Source organism: Macrobrachium nipponense, chromosome 2, assembly GCF_015104395.2.
Source record: "Macrobrachium nipponense isolate FS-2020 chromosome 2, ASM1510439v2, whole genome shotgun sequence".
NCBI lineage: Eukaryota > Metazoa > Arthropoda > Malacostraca > Decapoda > Palaemonidae > Macrobrachium > Macrobrachium nipponense.
The window spans coordinates 81,281,838-81,305,837 of record NC_087201.1 but is presented as its reverse complement, the minus strand read 5'-3'; the positions used below and the strand labels follow the sequence as shown (position 1 = coordinate 81,305,837).

General features: G+C 40.1%; 1 long non-coding RNA gene across 1 annotated transcript in view; it reads right to left on the bottom strand.

Moving 5' to 3' along the window:
- LOC135220719 (uncharacterized) overlaps positions 1-21,539 on the bottom strand; it is a 689,951-nt gene extending 668,412 nt beyond the window's left edge. Inside the window, exon 1 of the long non-coding RNA XR_010315770.1 lies at positions 21,102-21,539. This is a non-coding gene — a long non-coding RNA (uncharacterized LOC135220719). The remainder of the gene's footprint in view (positions 1-21,101) is intronic.
- Positions 21,540-24,000: the final 2,461 nt, after the last annotated feature.

The window sequence follows — 24,000 nt, the reverse complement described above, 5'->3', positions numbered from 1 at the left end:
TTTTTTTTTTTTGGGGGGGGGGGCTAAATTATATATAAAAAAAAACGTTGAGTATCTTCAACGATAAACTAAGAAAAAACGGGGGAGGGGGGGGGGGCAAGTTTTATGCATTAACAGTACAGACTTAATGTTCTCGTCTTGCCAGGACTGAAAAATGAGTTGCAGATTGTTCAATCCTGAATCGCAAAATTTGTGGTGGTACCCGCTTAGGCATAAATGATTTTAAAGTTACTTGACAGGCCCATAAGGACGAGGAGCTGATAGTGTTGTCTCTTTTAATAAAGACAAATGTACCTCCTAGGCTACAATAAATACCCAATCCTCGTCCACCAAACTGTTCACGACCTAATTACCTGTTTGTTTACTTTCCCCGTTCGTTGTAGGTATTTTCGTATTTTCATTTCCTCTCTTTCTCCGTTAGTCACTTTTTAACTCTTGCCTTGGTAGGTGTTTCTTTTAGTTTTCCGTTGTGTGCTCACTGCCTCCTATGCCGCGTGACACGAAAGGATTGTTATATGCTCATATACAAACTTACACGAATATATATTATGTGCGTGTGTGTGTACACTTACATCGAATTATAAAACAAATCATTACTGAAATTCTTATATCTAACATTATGAAAATGTAACATATTTCTCATTAAAACCTACATTTCTGGACTATCCAAACATGACTGATGATTGAATCATAGTGTCAATGGAATGATCGTAACGTAACAAAAGAAAACCCAAAACAAAATACCACAGCCAAATGTCGCTTTTACCACAAGTGCGTTCGATCACGATTCATACTGTCAGTATGCGTGGGGATATCTGTCACTCTGTATAAAAAGTGCAGTAGCAGCACTACTTTAGGAGGCTGTTTATCTCTAATGAATACTGACAAGCCGGGTTGCTTTTTGACAGCTCAGAGATCCCTGCAACCCTTCAAATAACGTGAAGGTCAAATCTAGCACAGCCATAATATAAGGTTAGACGGTTCATTTTTGTTACACGCTTCCTTTTGTCTAACCACACAATCTGATAATCTGAATGTATACCTTGTTTCTTTATCCACTCATCTTCTTGACCATTTATGTGACATTTTATATTTTTCTCATTATTTTTATGTTCATATGTATGTCGGCATTACAACTGCCTTTTTCTCTGGTCTTTGACAATTACCCATTTCATGGACATATCTGTACCTGGGTTCTTAGGGGCAGATCTCAAGCATAAATAGTGATTCCTGAAACTATACCGTTTAAACTAAACATTATTAGTCTGTCTTCTTCCATTGATTCTAAACTACACTCACTTTTATAAAGAAATATTCTTATGAACACTTCATAAGAACCGTTATCAATATTTCAAGCGCACAAATTCTCTGAAATGAAGGACTTTGTACGGAGTTAGTCTCAAATTAACATTCAAACAACTTTCATCTGACCCCAAAATATCTTTTGTATTCTCTATTTTCACAATCTCTTACTCCCACAAGAAAAAGGGTTGGCACATAACTTATACCCTCACCAAAACCTCCCCGGTTGATAAAACTTAATACCTCACCAGACATCAATGGAATAGTGAGCTGAAAGCCTCACCAAACCTCATAAGGTTACAAGATAAAACCTCGCAAAAATATATGACTAGACACCTACCCAAGCCTATATTATATTGCTTAAAGCCTTGCAGTATCTCACTGGGTCATATGACAGGAAAACTTGCAGGATCTCAAAGGATGATTAAAAGCCTCACCATATCACATGGGTTATTATAAGGCTTCCAACCTCACCAGGCAAAACCTTACATCACTGCACTTTCCAACACAAGTATACACTTTTTCAACACAAGCATACGTGTAAAACTTCTTTCGCCCATATGTACGTACGTAGGCACTAACCAATGCTGCAGGACTCCTTTATTGTACCACCCTTACCAGAACTCTAAAGGGCCCCATAGACGTTACGATCGCCGGATCAGGTTATCTGAATAGGAAGTAAATCTCACTGTCTATGGGGTTATCGTCCGACCATAAGTGGGCGGAATCCGTCGGCCTCTCCGACCAACTCTCAACCTGCCGTTGTCAGGTTCGTGGCATCCGATTTAGTTCAGGTGGCCGGAGGCCTCCACGTCTATAGCGTGATCTGAAGATTTACTTCAGTTTCAACGAGACGCTGAAGCGGCAACATGGCAGCTGCGTCCACAGATAATGAGTTCTGGGAGGAGTTCATTGAACGTCGTAGGAGAGCGAAATTAGGCTTATGATAAATTAGTTGGAAAATTATATTCAAGGATGATATATAGTTTATATATATATATATATATATATATATATATATATATATATATATATATATATATATATATATGCTGCATCTTGCATAGTCTAATGGTATACATGGTAGTTTTGTATACAGTAGGTCTATGATCCGTTAATGCAGAATAGGCACTTAACCTACGGTTCTGCAGCCAAGAAGTGAAGTGTACAATTTTCAACTCTTATACACAAAATTTTTAGTTTACACATGGAATATTATTGAATATACTGTCATAGTCTTTTATTTTATTTTATGTATGGAAAATAACAATGTAATTTAAACAATAGTAATACGCGCGCGCACACAAGTATACATATATATATATATATATATATATATATATATATATATATATAATATATATATATATATATATATATATATATATATATATATATATATATATATATATATATATATATATATATATATATATATATATATATACACACACACACTTATGTGAGTATATTATGTATTTACGTATTGTGTTTGTATGCTATATCTGTATATGTATTAGTAGTATTGTTGGTTAAATTACATTGTTATTTGTCGCACAAAAAATAAGTTTATGACAATACTTTCAATAATATATAAATTTTCCTTGTTTAAATAAAGAATTTTGTTTAGATAACATCTGAAATTTGTATTCTTACTTGGGTACAGAACCGTAGGTTTAAGGGCCTATTCTGCTTTAACGGAACTCTAGACCTACTGTACCTACACCAGGCTGTATACCACTAGAATATGAAAGATGTTGTGTATGCAACATAGTTACTGTTTACCTTTGTAAACTCGTGTTGCATAACTTGAATAATTGCTTTACATGTCTCTGGGATTATTATGCCCCAAGGAGCGACTTGTATCGTATAAGCGAAGTGTGTCCAGCAAACTCTCGTACAATGATTTTGGTTGTGTGTGTGTGTGTGTTTTTTTTTTTTTTTTTTTTTTTTTATGTAATAATTCCATGTCGGTCTGCTCCTCCAGGTAATCGAACCAGTCACCATGGTAAAGTTTCAATAAATTAAATAAACAATTGTGAGATAATTCATTTCATTTCTTCAACCATAGTTCAATTCAGGCTCTCCTTTTTCGCTGGGGGTTTCTAGTTTCAGCTGCAAGAGCGGTATATAGCGTCATCACTGAGCGGAGCAGCCATGAACTCACTTTTCCAGGTTTCTGCAAACTGAAGTGAATCTCTGAACGTTCATAGGCAACACAGATGCCGGAGACAGAACGGAACCTGATCCGCAGGTCGTAACGTCTATAGGGCCGTTTAGGGAAGTACTTAATCACTCACAATATCTCGAAAGGTTATGACTGGATGACCTGGATAGACACAATCTCTTTACAGTATTCCAAATGAAACCAAAAGAATTTAAACCTCACCACAGCTCCCTTGTTTATGACTTAAAACCTAACCAAACCTTACTTGGTTATAAAACTTGAAACCTCACAACACCTCACTTGGTTATATGACTTGAAACCTCACCAAATCTCACTGGGTTATAGGACTTGAAACCTAACAACACCTCACTTAGTTATAAGACTTGAACCATCACAACACCTCACTTGATTATAGGACTTGAAACCTCACTACACATCACCTGGTTATAAGAATTGAAACCTCACCAAACCTCACTTGGTTATAAGACTTGAAACCTCACAACACCTCACTTGGTTATAGGACTTGAAACCTCACCAAACCTCACTTGGTTATAGGACTTGAAACCTCACCACACATCACTTGGTTATAGGACTTGAAAACTCACAATACCTCACTTGGTTATAGGACTTGAAACCTCACAACACCTCACTTGGTTATAGGACTTGAAACCTCACAACACCTCACTTGGTTATAGAACTTGAAACCTCACATCACCTCACTTGGTTATAGGACTTGAAACCTCACAACACCTCACTTGGTTATAGGACTTGAAACCTCACCACACATCACTTGGTTATAGGACTTGAAACCTCACCACACCTCACTTGGTTATAGGACTTGAAACCTCACTACACATCACTTGGTTATAGGACTTGAAACCTCACTACACATCACTTGGTTATAGGACTTGAAACCTCACAACACCTCACTTGGTTATAGAACTTGAAACCTCACTACACATCACTTGGTTATAGGACCTGAAACCTCACTACACATCACTTGGTTATAGGACTTGAAACCTCACTACACATCACTTGGTTATAGGACTTGAAACCTCACAACACCTCACTTGGATAACCATTACTTGGTTATAGAACTTGAAACCTCACTACACATCACTTGGGTATAGGACTTGAAACCTCACTACACATCACTTGGTTATAGGACTTGAAACCTCACAACACATCACTTGGTTATAGAACTTTTGGAAACCTCCCCACTACACATCACTTGTTATAGAAAACTTGAAACCTCACTACACATCACTTGGTTATTAGGACTTGAAACCTCACTACACATTCACTTGGTTATAGGACTTGAAACTCACTACATCACTTGGTTATAGGACTTGAAACCTCACAAACACATCACTTGGTTTAGGACTTGAACCTCACAACACCTCACTTGGTTATAGGACTTGAAACCTCACCAAATCACTGGTTATAGGACTTGAAACCTCACCACACCTCATTCCTTTATAGACTTGAAACCTCACAACCTCACTTGGTTATAGGAACTTGAAACCTCACTACACTCACTTGGGTTATAGAAATTGAAACCTCACTACACATCATTGGCGGTTATAGGACTTTGAAAACCTCACAAACAAACCTCATTTGGTTATAGGACTTGAAACCTCACTACACATCACTTGGTTATAGAACTTGAAACCTCACTACACATCACTTGGTTATAGGACTTGAAACCTCACTACACATCACTTGGTTATAGGACTTGAAACCTCACTACACATCACTTGGTTATAGGACTTGAAACCTCACCACACCTCACTTGGTTATAAGACTTGGAAACCTCACCCACAACACTTTGGTTATTAGGACTTTTAAACCTCACTACACATCACTTGTTATAGGACTTGAAAACCTCACTACAACATTCACTTGGTTATAGGACTTGAAACCTCACCACACATCACTTGGTTATAGGACTTGAAACCTCACAACACCTCACTTGGTTATAGGACTTGAAACCTCACAACACCCCACTTGGTTATAGGACTTGAAACCTCACAACACCTCACTTGGTTATAAGACTTTGAAACCTCCACACAACTTCACTTGGTTATAGAAACTTGAAACCTCACAACCTCACCTCTTGGTTATAAGGACTTGAAAACCTCACTACGGACTTCACTTGGTTATAGGACTTGAAACCTCACTACGCATCACTTGGTTATAGGACTTGAAACCTCACTACGCATCACTTGGTTATAGGACTTGAAACCTCACTACACATCACTTGGTTATAGGACTTGAAACCTCACTACATATCACTTGGTTATAGGACTTGAAACCTCACTACACATCACTTGGTTATAGGACTTGAAACCTCACCACACCTCACTTGGTTATAAGACTTGAAACCTCACCACACTTCACTTGGTTATAGAACTTGAAACCTCACAACACCTCACTTAGTTATAGGACTTGAAACCTCACAACACCTCACTTGGTTGGAGGACTTGAAACCTCACCACACATCACTTGGTTATAGGACTTGAAACCTCACCACACCTCACTTGATTAAAAATAAGGACGGTTGAAACCTTCACAAGACCTCACCTTGGGTTATAGGACCTTGAAACCTCCACAAGCACCTCACTTGGTTATAGACTTGAAACCTCACAACACTCACTTGGTTATAGACTTGACCTCACTGACATTCAACTTGTTTATAGGACTTGAAACCTCACAAACCTTACTTGGTTATAAGACTTGAAACCTCACAACACCTCACGTGGTTATAGAACTTGAAACCTCACAGCACCTCACTTGGTTATACGACTTGAAACCTCACCAAACCTTACTTGGTTATAAGACTTGAAACCTCACAACACATCACTTGGTTATAGAACTTGAAACCTCACACCTCACTTGGTTACAGGACTTGAAACCTCACCACACCTCACTTGCTTATAGGACTTGAAACCTCACCACACATCACTTGATTATAGGACTTGAAACCTCACCAACACCTCACTTGGTTATAAGACTTGAAACCTCACAACACCTCACTTGGTTATAGGACTTTAAACCTCACACCTCACTTGGTTATAGGACTTGAAACCTCACCACACATCACTTGGTTTTAGGACTTGAAACCTCACCAAACCTTACTTGGTTATAAGACTTGAAACCTCACAACACCTCACTTGGTTATAGGACTTGAAACCTCACCACACATCAACTGGGCTTATAGGACTTGAAACCTCACCCAAAACCTTACTTGGGCTTATAACGACTTGAAACCTCACAACAACCTCACCTTGGTTATAGAACTTGAAACCTCACCACCTCACTTTGGTTATAGGACTTGAAACCTCACCACACATTCACTTGGTTTACAGGAACTTGAACCTAACCACACCAAAACCTTACTTGGTTATAAGGACTTGAAAACCTCACACCACCTCAACTCTCGGGTTATAGGCGGACTTGAAACCTCACCAAAACCTTACTTGGTTATTAAAGACTTGAAACCTCACAACACCTCAACTTGGTTATAAGAACTTGAAACCTCACACCTCCCCACTTGGTTATAAGGGACTTGAAACCCACCACCAACATCACTTGGTTATAGGACTTGAAACCTCACCAAACCTTACTTGGATATAAGACTTGAAACCTCACAACACCTCACTTGGTTATAGAACTTGAAACCTCATAACACCTCACTTGGTTATAGGACTTGAAACCTCACCTAAACACATCACTTAGGTTATTAAGGACTTTGAAACAAAATCCCACAACACCATCCACTTGGTTACAAGACCTTGGAAACCCACCACACCTTCCAACTTAGTTTTATAGAACCTTGAAACCTCACTAAACACCTTCACTTGGTTTTATAGGGACTTTGAAACCTCACCTAAACGCCTTCAGCTTGGTTTATAAGACGTTGAAACCCTCACTTAACACCATCCACTTGGTTGGTTCCACAGGACTTGAAACCATCACTACAACACCCCTTTCACTTGGTTTATTAGGATCCTTGAAACCTCACACCTCAAACCTTGGTTTTATACGACTTGAAAAAACGCTGCAATACATTACACTTGGTTTATTAGGACTTAGAAACCATTCACCTTAAAACATCCACTTGGTTATAGGAACTTTGAAACCTCACAACACCCACTTGGTTATAGGACGTGAAAACCGCTTCGGTTTATAGGACTTGAAACCTCAACCTGGGTTATAAAACTGGAAATTCCATCACCATAAACAATTGTTGGTTTTATAGGACTTCTTGAACCACCACCACACCTCATTTGGGTTTATGAATTGAAACCTTACCAAACCTCAGTGGGTTATAGGACTTGAAACCTCACTGGGTTATAAGACTTTAATCCTCACTGGGTTATAGGACTTGAAACCTCACCAAACCTCACTTGTTATAAGACTTGAAACCTCACCACACATCACTTGGTTATAAAACTTGATCCCTCACAACACCTCACTTGGTTATAGGACTTGAAACATCACACCTCATTTGGTTATAGGACTTGAAACCTCACAACACCTCACTTGGTTATAAGACTTGAAACATCACACCTCACTTGGTTATAGGACTTGAAACCTCACTACACCTCACTTAATTATGGGACTTGAAACCTCACCAAATCAAGCTGGGTTATAAGACTTCAAACCTCACAACACCTAACTTGGTTATGGGACTAGAAACCTCACCACACCTCACTTGGTTATAAGACTTCAAACCTCACAAAACCTCACTTGCTTACAGGAATTGGAACCTCATAACACCTCACTTGGTTATAAAACTTGAAACCTCACCAAATCTCACTGGGTTATACTATAAGGTTAAAGGACCATAAACCTCACAACACCTCACTTGGTTATAAGACTTGAAACCTCACCAAATCTCACTGGGTTATAAGACTTCAAACCTCACAACACCTCACTTTCTCATAGTACTTGAAACCTCACCACACGTCACTTGGCTATAAGTCTTGAAACCTCACAACACCTCACTTGGTCATAGGACTTGAAACCTCACTCACATCACTTGGTTATAGGACTTGAAACCTCACCAAATCTCACTGGTTATAAGACTTCAAACCTCACAACACCTCACTTTCTTATAGTACTTGAAACCTCACCACACGTCACTAGGCTATAAGTCTTGAAACCTCACAACACCTCACTTGGTCATAGGACTTGAAACCTCACTCACATCACTTGGTTATAGGACTTGAAACCTCACCAAATCTCACTGGGTTATAAGACTTGAAACCTCACAACACCTCAGTTGCTTATAAGACTTGAAACCTGACCACACATCATTTGGCTATAAGACTTGAAACATCACAACACCTCACTTGGTTATAGAACTTGAAACCTCACCAAATCTCACTGGGTTATTGGACTTGAAACCTCACCACACCTCACTTGGTTATAAGACTTGAAACCTTACAACACCTCACTTGGTTAAAGGACTTGAAACCTCACACATCACTTTGTTATAGGACTTGAAACATCACCACACCTCACTGGGTTATAGGAATTGAAACCTAACCAAACCTTACTGGTTAATAGGACTTGAAACTTCACTGGGTTATAAGACTTTAATCATCACAAAACCTCACTTGGTTATAGGACTTGAAACCTCCCCACACCTCATTGGGTTATAATAAGAATTGAAACTTCACAACACCTCACTTGGTTATAAAACTTGAAACCTCACCAAACACCTCACTGGGTTATAGGACTTGAAACCTCACCACACCTCACTGGGTTATTGGACTTGAAACCTCACCACCTCACTGGGTTATAAGACTTGAAACCTTACAACACCTCACTTGGTTAAAGGACTTGAAACCTCACACATCACTTGGTTATAGGACTTGAAACCTCACCACACCTCACTGGGTTATAGGACTTGAAACTTCACCACACCTCACTGGGTGATAAGACTTGAAACCTTACAACACCTCACTTGGTTAAAGGAATTGAAACCTCACAACACCTCTCTTGGTTATAGGACTTAAAACCTCACCACACCTCACTGGGTTATAGGACTTGAAACTTCACCACACCTCACTGGGTGATAAGACTTGAAACCTCACCAAAATCTCACTGGGTTATAGGACTTGAAATCCCATCACACCTTACTGGGTTATTAGACTTGAAACCCCACCACACCTCACCAGATTATTAGACTTGAAACCCCACCACACCTGACTGGGTTATTAGACTTGAAACCCACTAGGTAATTAGACCTGAAACCCCGCCATATCTCACTAGGTTATTAGACTTGAAACCCCACCACACCTCACTGGGTTATTAGACTTGAAACCCCACCACACCTCACTGGGTTATTAGACTTGAAACCCCACCACACCTCACTGGGTTATTATACTTGAAACCCCACCACACCTCACTGGGTTATTAGACTTGAAACCCCTTCACCCCTCCACTGGGGTTATATACTTGGAAAACCCCATCCCCACCCCTCACTGGGTTATTAGACTTGAAACCCCATCACCCCTCACTGGGTTTTTAGACTTGAAACCCCATCACCCCTCACTGGGTTATTAGACTTGAAACCCCATCACCCCTCACTGGGTTATTAGACTTCACCCCATCACCCCTCACTGGGGTTATTAGACTTGAAAACCCCCATCACCCCTCCACTTGGTTTTTAGACTTGAAACCCCATCACCCCTCACTGGGTTATTAGACTTGAAACCCCATCACCCCTCACTGGGTTATTAGACTTGAAACCCCATCACCCCTCACTGGGTTATTAGACTTGAAACCCCATCACCCCTCACTGGGTTATTAGACTTGAAACCCCACCACACCTCACTGGGTTATTAGACTTGAAACCCCATCACCCCTCACTGGGTTATTAGACTTGAAACCCCATACACCTCACTGGGTTATTAGACTTGAAACCCCATCAACCCCTCAAACTTATTTTAGACTTGAAAACCCCATCACCCCATCACTAGGGTTATTAGACTTGAAAAACCCCCATCACCCCTCACGGGGTTATTAGACTTGAAACCCCATCCCCCTCACTGGGTTATTTAGACTTGAAACACATCAAACCCCTCCCCCTGGGTTATTAGACTTGAAACCCCACCACCCCTCACTGGGTTATTAGACTTGAAACCCCATCACCCCTCACTGGGTTATTAGACTTGAAACCCCATCACCCCTCACTGGGTTATTAGACTTGAAACCCCATCACCCCTCACTGGGTTATTAGGACTTGAAAACCCCATCACCCCTTCATCTAGGGTTATTAGAAACTTGAAACCCCCATCACCCCTCAACTAGGGATTATTAGACTTTGAAACCCCAGCACCCCTCACCTGGAATTTTGACTTGAAACCCCATTCACCCCTCATGGGTTATTAGGACTTGAAAAACCCCATCACCCCCTCACTGGGTTTAATTAGACTTGAAACCCCACCACACCCCTCACGGGTTATTAGGACTTGAAAACCAACCCATCAACCTTCATGGGTTTTATACTTTGAAAACACCAGTCACCCCTCACTGGGTTATTAGACTATTGAAACGCCCCTATCACCCCTCAACTGGGGTTAATTAGACTTGAAAACCCATCAAACCCCTCACTTGGGTTAATTAGACTTGAAAAACCCCCATCCCACCCCTCACTGGGTTATTAGACTTGAAAACCCACCACACCATCACCAGGTTTATTAGACTTGAAAACCCCATCACCCCTCAATGGGTTAATAGACTTGAAACCCCATCCAAAAAACCTCCACTTGGGGTTATTAGAACTTTGAAACCCCATCACCCCTCACTGGGTTATTAGACTTGAAACCCCACCACACCTCACTGGTTTATTAGACTTGAAACCCCATCACCCCTCAATGGGTTAATAGACTTGAAACCCCATCAAACCTCCCCATGGGTATTAGACTTTAAACCCCATCACCCCTCACTGAGGGTTAATTAGGACTTGAACCCCAAACCCCACCCACCATCACTGGTTTAGAGACTTGAAAACCCATCACCACTCCACCCCAAATGGGTAATAGAACTTGAAACCCCAACCACAACCTCACTGGGATTATTAGGAATTGAAACCCCATCACCAAATGGGTAATTAGACCTGAAAACCCCATCAACCCTCCAATTGGGTTAATTTAGACTTGAAACCCCATCAAAACCCCTCCCAAGGGTTATAGGACTGAAAGTCCCATCAACCCTCACTGGGTTATTAGAACTTTAACCCCCATCACCCCTCACTGGGGTTAGTTAAAACTTGAAAACCCCACCCACACCCTCCACTGGGTTATTAGACTTTGAAAACCCCATCACACCTCACTAGGTTGTTAGACTTGAAACCCTATCACATCTCACTAGGTTATTGAACTTCAAACCCCATCACACCTCACTGGGTTATTAGACTTGGAAAACCCCAAACCCCACCCACCTAACTTAGGTTATTTAGACTTTGAAACCCCATCACAAAACCATCACTGGGTTGATTAGACTTGAAAACCTCACCACACCTCACTAGGTTGTTCAGACTTGAAACCCCATCACATATCCAACTAGGTGGGTATTGGAGGACTTGAAAAAAAAAAAACCCCACCACACATCACTGGGTTATTAGACCTTGAAAACCCCACCCAAACACCTCACTAGGTTGTTAGACTTGAAAACCCCATCACACCTCACTGGGTTATTGAGACTTGAAAAACAAACCCCACCAACACCTCAACTAGGTTGTTAAGACTTGAAACAAACCATCCACATCTCAATAGGTATTAAACTTCTGAAACCCATCCACACCTCACTGGGTTATTAGACTTGAAACCCCACCACACTCACTAGGTTATTAGACTTGAAACCCAAACCCCCCACACTCACTAGGTTATTGAGGACTTGAAACCCCATCCACACTTCTCAACTGGGTTTTACCAGACTGAAATCCCCCCATCATATTCTCCACGGGTTATTAAGGACTTGAAAACCCCAAACACAACCTCACTAGGTTATTAGACTTGAAACCCCATCACAAACCTCACTAGGTTATTAGACTTGAAACCCCACCCACCAACTCAACTAGGATGATTAGACGTCAAAACCCCACCAACACCTCACTGGGTTGGGCATTAGAACTTGGAAACCCCCACCAAAACCTCATTAGGTTGTTAGACTTGGAAACCCCCACCACCACTCACTAGGTTGTTAGACTTGGAAAACCCCCACAAACATCCCACTGGGTTATTAGACTTTGAAACCCCCACCACACCTCCACTAAGGTTGTTTAGACTTTGAAACCCCAACCACACTCACTAGGTTATTAGGACTTCAAAAACCCCACCACCCCACACCCATGGGTTGGTTAGGACGTTGGAAAACCCCAACACACTCACTGGTGGGTGGGTTAGACTTGATACCCCACCACCACCTCACATGCTGTTACAGGACGTGATTGAAAACCCCCACCCACACCCTCACCAGATTATTAGACTTGAAACTCCAACACAAAATCAATGGGTGGTTAGACTGAAAACCCAACACCACTCAACTTGGGTTATTAGACTTGAAAACCCAAACCCCACACCCACTGGGTTATTAGATTTGAAAACACCCACCACACCTCCACTGGGTTATAGACTGAAACCCACAAACCAACACCTCACTTGGGTGTAGACTTGAAACCCCAAAAAAACATTCAGGGGTTATTAGAATTGAAACCCTACATCACCTCACTGGGTTATTAGACTTGAAACCCCACCACACCTCACTAGGTTGTTAGACTTGAAACCCCACCACACTCACTAGGTTATTAGACTTCAAAACCCACCACACCTCACTGGGTTATTAGACTTGAAACCCCACCACCCCTCACTAGGTTATTAGACTTCAAACCCCACCACACCTCACTGGGTTATTAGACTTGAAACCCCACCAAACCTCATTAGGTTGTTAGACTTGAAACACCACCACACTCACTGGGTTATTAGACTTCAAAACACCACAACACCTCACTGGGTTATTAGACTTGAAACCCCACCAAACCTCATTAGGTTGTTAGACTTGAAACACCACCACACCTCACTGGGTTATTAGACTTCAAACCCCATCAAACCTCACTGGGTTATTAGACTTGAAAACCCACCACGCCTCACTAGGTTATTAGAATTGAAACCCCACCATACCTCACTAGGTTATTAGAATTGAAACCCCACCACACCTCATTAGGTTATTAGACTTGAAACCCCACCTAACCTCACCTTAGGTTAGACTTGAAAACCCCACCCACCACCTCATTAGGCTTAGAATTGGAAACCCCACCACACCTTCACGGGTTATTGAACTTGAAAACCCCACCACCACCTCACTGGGTTTATTAGACTTGAAACCCCACCAAACCCTTATTAGGTATTTGACTGAAAAAACCCCACCCATACACTAGGTTTATTAGACTTGAAACCCCACCATACCTCATTAGTTTATTAGAATTGAAACCCCACCACACCTCACTGGGTTATTACACTTGAAACCCCACCACACCTCACTGGGTTATTACACTTGAAACCCCACCATACCTCACTGGGTTATTAGACTTGAAACCCCACCATACCTCAATGGGTTAATAGACTTGAAACCCCATCACCCCTCAATGGGTTAATAAACTTGAAACCCCACCACACCTCACCAGATTATTAGACTTGAAACCCCATCACCCCTCAATGGGTTAATAGACTTGAAACCCCATCAAACCTCACTGGGTTATTAGACTTGAAACCCCACCACACCTCATTAGGTTATTAGACTTGAAACCCCACCACACCTCACTGGGTTATTAGACTTTAAACACCATCACCCCTCACTGGGTTATTAGACTTGAAACCCCACCATACCTCATTAGGTTATTAGAATTGAAACCCCACTACACCTCACTAGGATATTAGACTTGAAACCCCACCACACCTCATTAGGTTATTAGACTTGAAACCCCACCATACCTCACTAGGTTATTAGACTTGAAACCCCACCATACCTAATTAGGTTATTAGAATTGAAACCCCACCACACCTCACTGGGATATTAGACTTGAAACCCCACCATACCTCATTAGGTTATTAGACTTAAAACCCCACCATACCTCATTAGGTTATTAGAATTGAAACCCCACCACACCTCACTGGGTTATTAGACTTGAAACCCCACCATACCTCATTAGGTTATTAGAATTGAAACCCCACCATACCTCACTGGGTTATTAGAACTTGAAACCCCCAAATCCCCACCCCTCACTGGGTTATTAGACTTGAAACCCCACCATACCTCATTAGGTTATTAGAATTGAAACCCCACCATACCTCACTGGGTTATTAGACTTGAAACCCCATCACCCCTCACTGGGTTATTAGACTTGAAACCCCACCATACCTCACTAGGTTATTAGACTTGAAACCCCACCATACCTCATTAGGTTATTAGACTTGAAACCCCACCATACCTCACTAGGTTATTAGAATTGAAACTCCACCATACCTCACTAGGTTATTAGAATTTAAACCCCACCACACCTCACTAGGTTATTAGACTTGAAACCCCACCATACCTCACTGGGTTATTAGACTTGAAACCCCACCACACCTCACTGGGTTATTAGACTTGAAACCCCACCATACCTCACTAGGTTATTAGACTTGAAACCCCACCACACCTCACTAGGTTATTAGAATTGAAACCCCACCCCAATCCCCACTATTTTATTAGGAACTGAAACCCCACCACACCTCACTAGGTTATTAGATTGAAACCCCACCACACCTCACTAGGTTATTAGACTTGAAACCCCATCACACCTCACTTGGTTATTAGAATTGAAACCCCACCACACCTCACTAGGTTATTAGAATTGAAACCCCACAACACCTCACTAGGTTTTAGGACCTGAAACACCTCACACCTCTTGGTTATTGAATGAAAACCCACCAAAACAACAACAGGTATTAGATTGAAAAACCCCACCACACCTCACTAGGTTATTAGACTTGAAACCCCACCACACCTCACTAGGTTATTAGACTTGAAACCCCACCACACCTCACTAGGTTATTAGAATTTAAAACCCCACCCACACCTACTAGGTTCTTATTGAAACCCCACCACACCTCACTAGGTTGTTAGACTTGAAACCCCACCACACCTCACTGGGTTATTAGACTTCAAACCCCACCACACCTCACTGGGTTATTAGACTTGAAAAAACCCCATAAAACCAACCTCACTTAGGGATTATTAGGACCTTCAAAACCCCATCCACACCATCACTAGGGTTATTATTGAATCTTGAAAACCCAACCCCACCACCACCTAACTAGGGATTATTAGACTTGGAAACCCCACCACACCTCACTAGGTTATTAGACTTGAAACCCCACCACACCTACATTAGGTTTATCTTTAGACTTAGGAAACCCCACGCCCCACAACCCTTTCACTAGGTTTATTAGAATTGAAAACCCCACCCACCTCCCCACCTAGGTTATTACTTGAAAACCCCACCCACCTCAATGGTTATTAGACTTGAAAAACCCCCAAAATCCACAAACCCTCAACTAGGGTTTATTATGACTTGAAAAAACCAAACCCCAACTTCCAACACCGTCATCTTAGGTTATTAGAACTTGAAAAACCCCCACCACCACACCATCACTAGGATTAGTTAGACTTCAAACCCCATCCCACCCATATCCTCAACTTAGGGTTATTGAGAACTTTGAAACCCCACCACACCCTCACCCTTAGGGTGGTTGACTTGAAACCCCACCACCTCACAAGGGTTGATTAGTTAACCTTCCAAACCCATCCAACCCTTCACTGGGTTATTTAGACTTAGGAAACACCCACAACCTTCAAACTTAGGTTAAATTAGAATTGAAACCACCACCACACCATCAACTAGGTTATGTAGACTTTGAAACCCCTACCAAAACACCTCACTAGGATTAATTAGAACTTGAAAACCCCACCACCCAGACCTACTAGATTGATTAGACTTGAAACCCCACCACACCATCACCTAGGTTAATTTAAGAATTGAAAACCCCACCACACCTCCTCTCACTAGATTATTAGACTTGAAACCCCACCACACCTCACTAGGTTATTAGAATTGAAACCCCACCACACCTCACTAGATTATTAGACTTGAAACCCCACCACACCTCACTAGGTTATTAGACTTGAAACCCCACCACACCTCACAGATTATTAGACTTGAAACCCCACCATTACCAGGGCACTTGGGTATAGACTGAAAACCCCCACCACACCTCACTGGGTTATTAGACTTGAAACCCCACCACACCTCACTGGGTTATTAGACTTGAAACCCCACCACACATCACTGGGTTATTAGACTTGAAACCCCACCACACATCACTGGGTTATTAGACTTGAAACCCCATCACCCCTCACTGGGTTATTAGACTTGAAACCCCACCACACCTCACTGGGTTATTAGACTTGAAAACCCCATCATCAACTCCACTGGGCCATCATTATAGACTTGAAACCCCATCACACCTCAACTGGGTTATTAGACTTGAAACCCTCATTCATCACTCCCTTATTTAGACTTGACAAACTCCATACACACCGCCCACCTCAAAACCTGGGTTTTATTTTTAGACTTGAAACCAAACCACGCGCCTCACTAGGTTATAAGGCTTGAAACTCCACCATACCTTTCAGGGTTATTAGACTTGAAACCATAACATACCCTACTGGGTTATTAGACTTGAAACCCCATCACACCTCACTAGGTTTTAAGATTTGAAACCCCACCACAACTTACTAGGTTATTTGACCTGAAACTCCATCACACTCACTAGATTATGACTTGAAACCCCACTACACCTGCAGCATTCCTAGTAATGTTTACTGCAGACACATTTAAAACCCACAAGACCCCAGCAACAGCAAATATAATAAAAACCCTAACAATACTTAAATGGGTTTTGAAGTCTAAAACTTCCTGGGCTTCACTGAATGATGCAATTTAAAACACAATCACACCTCCCTGGATTATACAATTTTGAATTTCTCTAAACATCAAAGGTATATAGTATGACTATTATACCTCACCTTAACACATGATATATATTACTTGAAACTTCACCCAACCTCACTGGCTGAGGACTGGAAAGAATGTCTGGGCTCGCTTGATTATAAGACTCAAAACCTTATCAAACCTTACTGTGTTATGTGACCTGATACATCATCATGGCTGCACCTTACCATACATAAATGGGTTATAAAATTTGAAACACATGGTTGAACCTCAATGATTTAAAAAGCCAACTAGAATTCAATGGTTATATGACCTAAAGCCTCCCCAGATCTCATAACTTGGAATCTCATCAGTCATGGTCAGAATATGAATTACAACCTAACTATACCTTACTTGGCAATATGACTTTTAATCTCACTTCACCCCCCTGAGTTATATGACTTCAAACCTCACAAGGTTATATGACTTGAAACCCCAGTGCACCTCAGTACATTATTATTATTCCTTAAACCTTACCAAACATCACAGAAATAGATATCTTAAAATCTCATTAAACCTCACAAGGATTTATGACTTTAACCTACCGGTAAATGGATCTCTCTCTCCTGACTTCCCCAAGCTGGATTATTTCAAAAATCAAAAGGCCTTACCAGGATATATGAATGGATATTGAATTAAGACCTTGCCAGCTTATATGAGTATTTCAAAACCTCACTAAAGAACAGGATATCACCACTCGCCTGAGTATACGCCATGAAACTTCACCACCTCTCTCAGTTATGTGACCTAAAACACCAATGAACCTAACTTGGATAGAGAATCCTATAGTTCTGTACTTCACTGAACTTCATTTAAGGTATGAGAAAACACACATTTTTTTATTTTAAAAGAATTTACAGTTGGACCAAAAGTTCAATTCAGGCATGCCTTGGTAACTACGACTTCTCTTGAGACCTGACAAATCCTGAAATCCAACTGATAATGTTTTCTCCATTTCTCTAGGTTTGGGAGACATGGCATAATCATTTTCTAGTAGAAATATTTACAGCTGTTTACTACATATACGTATAGCATGGTTAATAAGAGAAACTTTTATAAATCAGAGGAGCACAATACACAACAAATGTTACTACATAAAAGAGTAAACATGATGGATAAACAACAACAAAAATTATTAGAATAATCATAACAGCTCAATCAATCCTAGTTGAATTACACTGCTCTTGTGACTATGCAAATCAGCACTGAAAGACATCTGCCCTTATAAAAAAAATCCAAAAACTGAATACAAAAACCTGAAGGATATGTCCAAGCCTGAAGTACTATACGTAGATACCTTTACAGTAAAAACTATCAACAGTGTAAATATCTCTGCCTGCTTTGTTTAGTGTTGCAGATATGTTTATTCTGTTAAATAAAATTAACATATCTAAATCATAATGTGACAAGATTTCTGATGAAGCCCAATAGACCATTTAATCATTAACTTGTGGAGGTCCAGACCCATAAAATTCAGATAATGACAACAAATGGAAAAGAATAAGCATAGCTCCCAATCAGATTTGTTTGTCTCAGTACGTATCAGGTAAGGATGGCTAGCATATTATCAATTTTTTTTACCCAGAAGTAAGGGTACATATGTGGAAAATGTCAAACCAGATTGGTTCTTTTGTTCTATGCATATCAATTAATGAGATTTTGGTCCTAGATTCTCAGTCACAACTCTCTCAGTGCAGGTGTGTAACTCTTGTTGCTTTGGTTATTTTGCTATATAGCAAAATTTCACATAAAATTTTAATAGTGCTTTCTGTTTTTTACATTCATTCCTGTAACAAATTCTATTTAAAAATACTAGACTCTTAATATCCTACAATTATGAAGGAGCGAAGTGGGACCCTGGTTTTAGGATGAAGAAAAATATATAGGTGAATGCTGGGATGCATTTCAACATCCCCATGAAACTTCTGCAAGTTATGACCCTCATAATGGTAGGGTTTACTGAAAACTTTCAAAGGAGCACAGGACATTAGGCAAGGAGTAAAGGCCTGGTGACCTAGCCTACATAAGAATGGGGGTGTCCAAGGGTACTAAACCTTTGTAGCAAGTTAAGAACCCATAGCCTAGGCTAGGTAGTTCAGGTATGCTTGGGGTAGGATGGAAACTTATTTTTAATTTACAGTTGCCTAGGCTAGTTAAGGTGGTTGGAGACAAGTTTTACAGATGGTGAAAGCCCTTAAGATAGGTAAGGGCCACTGAGCTGAATAAAGCTCTCCTAGGGGTGTCCCGAAGGATTAGATATTTTTTCGTGGTTACGAACCTGATTACCTAGCAACAGAACCTAACAGCTTACTGTGGGATCCAAACCACACTGTACCAAACAAATTAATTTCTAATCACCAGAAACAAATTCCTCCGATTCCATGTTGGCAGAGCGGGAAATTGAACTCGGGACTACCGAATCAGTAGGCAAGCACGTAAGCCACTCGTCCAACGAAGAACTGGGTAAGCCTAAGTTAGGTTACAATACACCCTTATATTTTATTTAGTTTCTGCCACTGCCAACCCCACCCCCAAATTCCAAGAAAAGCAGTTTTCCACTGCAATTCATGGTATTTCTACAGAAGCAGTCCGCACAGACTGCGAAGAACGTAACCACGGATACGGCATCCACTAGGGATTGGGGCGTCCAATGTATTTCGCAGTGTTTGGTACTGGCCCCTGAGGGGTTAATTACAGTCGTCCGAATAAATACCTATTACTTAAAATTCTTGTTCAGTAGGTAAAACTGCATAGAAAAACCACAACTGCCATAGTCTAGGCCGCCGTGGATAAGTACCCTAGATCTACCCAATTCACCTGTAATACCTACTACTACTAGCTATATATTGGTAGTAGGGGCCTAGTACCTCAAAATAAACTCATTTGTTATTAGTATGAATATTAGAAACATTCAAAACATCAAAATTATGGAAATATTTTCAACTAAAAATTAGGCCTAACATAACAATAATAGGTTATGGACATATAGGCCTAGAAATACCAATACTAGGGCTACTCTGTTCTGTGCCTTCAGGCTAGGTAGCCAGTAGATGTCCCTTGTGAAAGCTTAAGGTTGCTGCTTCTGATACACAGGTTTCTGTGGCAATTTACAGAGGGGACAACATTCTGTGACAAATTAGTCCATAACTATAGGCTAGTATACACACGACAACCAAGTTAGGTCTAGGACCGTTAGGTTAGTAAGCGGAGACCTGCTGACTTAAACTTGTTTCCGTGTCACGTCCTCTCAAGATCGGTTCCCCAAAATAGGCTAGTTCCCCATAAATGAATACTCATATGGATATCCCAATGACCTCTAGCGTAAAAATTTGGTGATTTGTCGTAAAATCATTTCACCTTCAGGATTTTCCTTAGTATACCTAATGTTCGGGAAATTTATATAACTCCAAGGTGTTTAAACCCGTCTTGAAGCCAAGCAATGGAATGCATGTTTAATTTTCCAACACACAGTAGACCACAGCGTATTAAAAACTAATTTAATAAACCATGAAACTAGCAAGACGTTACCTTGAATTTGTGTCCTGCTCGCATAACGGCTGGAAATCAGGCCACTTAGACTATGCATGGTTCCAGTAGTAGGTTAGTCTGGCGGCTCTGGCCTATTTACAAGACATTTTTTTCTTTTTGCTACTCAAGAACCTTGAATAATGTTCTACCGTTCTACCAAACATCATCGCATGATGGGTTTTCATTCCGCGCAACACACCACACAAAAAAATAAGCATACGAAGTTACAGCACAGGAAGAGACAGCAAGTGAGTGTGACAGATTTCATTGCTGGCGGGATACCAAACTCTCTCAAATTTTCGGTTCCATAGAGTGATTTTAATTGGATTACTTTCTGGAATAACTTACGTTTCACTGATCAGTATTTTATATTTTTTAGTAATATTGCTTAAGAATGTTAATAAAACGCCAAATTACGATACACTGTACTTCTTTTGAAATTACGATGTTGGCACAACTGTGTAAACTTCATCTGGTCGGATCCCTTCAAATACCGCGCTCCTCTCGCCTCTCGGTGTTATTATAATCACCATCCAACAAGTTAGACCTATGTAACTTTATTATGGTGAAATGGCAAAATCCTTTATTCCAACTGCTATTTTTGTGCAAAACTTTGCATTTGATAATCTGCTTAATTCCACGATCCGTCTAATAATTGATGAGAATGTTCAATCAAGAGAATATTTCTTTACAAGAAGCCTCCTCATATTGTTAAAGCAGCTGATATTGCTAGGGATAGTATGGAGTTATTGGAGTAAATAAGACCACGTGTGATGAGCATACCAAAAAAAGGATGAAACATGAACCAGGGTTAAAAAACTTAAGTACAAATAGTTGATATAGGACTTGTGAATATGTTTGTGTGTGACAGTATCAGAAGAGAGACTTGTGGGTATGGGAGTATATGAATTGGGAATAAAAACAGTGAGTGATGAGATGAGAAAATGAAGGAAAGACATATGGAGTCTACTTACATAGGAGAGTTCAGGTAAATGTATAAAGATACAGGTGTACTAAAGGATGAATTAGGTAGTCAATGAAAGAGAAAGTAGGTGGCACTATTGGTAAAGGAGAGAAGGTTAAAAAGAAAAAAAAAAGTTATTCCACCTCGAAGCAAATGCACAGAGAATGGTTAATGAACAGAGGTCTCTGAATAACAGAAGTAATTGGATAGATGCTCGCTGATGTGAATGCTGTCAATGGTCAAAGGTTCTGAAAAATAAAAGGCAAGTCACTGACCCTGGCGTTTTTTGATAAAGTGGGCTCCTCTGTATTATGAATATTCCCTCTAGATTTACCACCAAATGAACACGTCTACCTGTTTCTTTGTCGTGTTACTCTTTACCTAAGCTTCTCTATGGCATGCACGTCTCGCAACACATGTATCTCCAAAGCAATTAAATCCTGCCCTTATACATAATAACGTGTTCATAAACAGATATCACGATCAGTCAGTCTATGGAACATTAACCTAATAAACAAACCTAATGATGGACGCGTTGCTACGCCACGTTAGCAGCCTAATTGTGAAGGGGGTCAATAACCTTTGAAAGCCTAACCAATAAATCATACAAGAGAAAAAGGGGACATAAAAAGATTTAACAACTAAACCGTTAAAACCCACTACACCCAACAAGACTATGATAATGTTGACGACATATAATTCACTAAATGGACACCGCTGACAATCATGACGGTTTCAAGAGCTGTGGCCACCATGTAACTCTTGGCCCTGTCACGTCAAAGGGACAGACAAAGCAGACGAAGTTGCGGGGAGGGTGGGGGAGAGAGAGAGAGAGAGATAGGCAAATACACGTTTGATAGAAATACTGCTACACAAGTAGCTACTATATTTCATTTTGATAAGAAAACGGCAATAAACTAGAAAAAACAGACGATGAATTAACTATAAGACAAAAATGAAATAAGAGGTTATTACTGTACAAACTAACAAGAAAATGTTGTGTCCTCTGATCGAGAACATCGGTAGACAGACACTCGGGCAACAAAGAGATGTAATCGTTGGCCTCTCCATGCGCCTCTGGACAAATAGAAAACCTTATTATTGAGTCAAATAATTATTCTAGCTGACACGAGATGGCTCTTTATAGTCTACGATATAGTACATTCTTCCTAAATACTGCCACATAACATTGTTTTTGAAAATGAAAAACAAAGAACAAGTTGAACCGGGCAACTTGCAAATCAAGTAGCCATGTATTTATAGCACTGAAATATGTATGTATGTATGTTATATATATATATATTATATATATATATATATATATATATATATATATATATATTATGTATACATATAGATATATAACAAACTAGTATGATCCAGGTCGGATACAAAATGCAGAATATCCATCATAATTTGTAATACTGGACCAATCTTATATTTCAATGTGTATAACATATCTTAGTAATTTCATATTATTGTTCTTCAGCTACAGGCTCGAATTCTTAGCGTGATTTTGTTTTCGAAGCGCAGTGGAGAGAGAGAGAGAGAGAAATTTCCTGAAACTTTTATGCTTTCTTTTATTTAGGCGAAAAAGAAAAAGGAAATTTCTTATTGTAGCTTATTCGCATGTAAGATTGACACTTATTTTGGCACTGAAGTTTCTTTGTTATTGATTTTGACATCATAGCCTTTTATCTATACATACATATGTGTGTGTAGTATATATATATATAATATATATATATATATATATATATATATATATATATATATATATATATATATATAATGTGTGTGTGTGTGTGTGTGTTTGTGTGTGTATGTGTGTGTGTGTGTGTGTGTGTGTCATATCACATTACCGTGATTCATATACATATATCGAGCTACAAATGTCCTTTAATATCTAATTCGCTCAAAGGACATTTGTAGCTT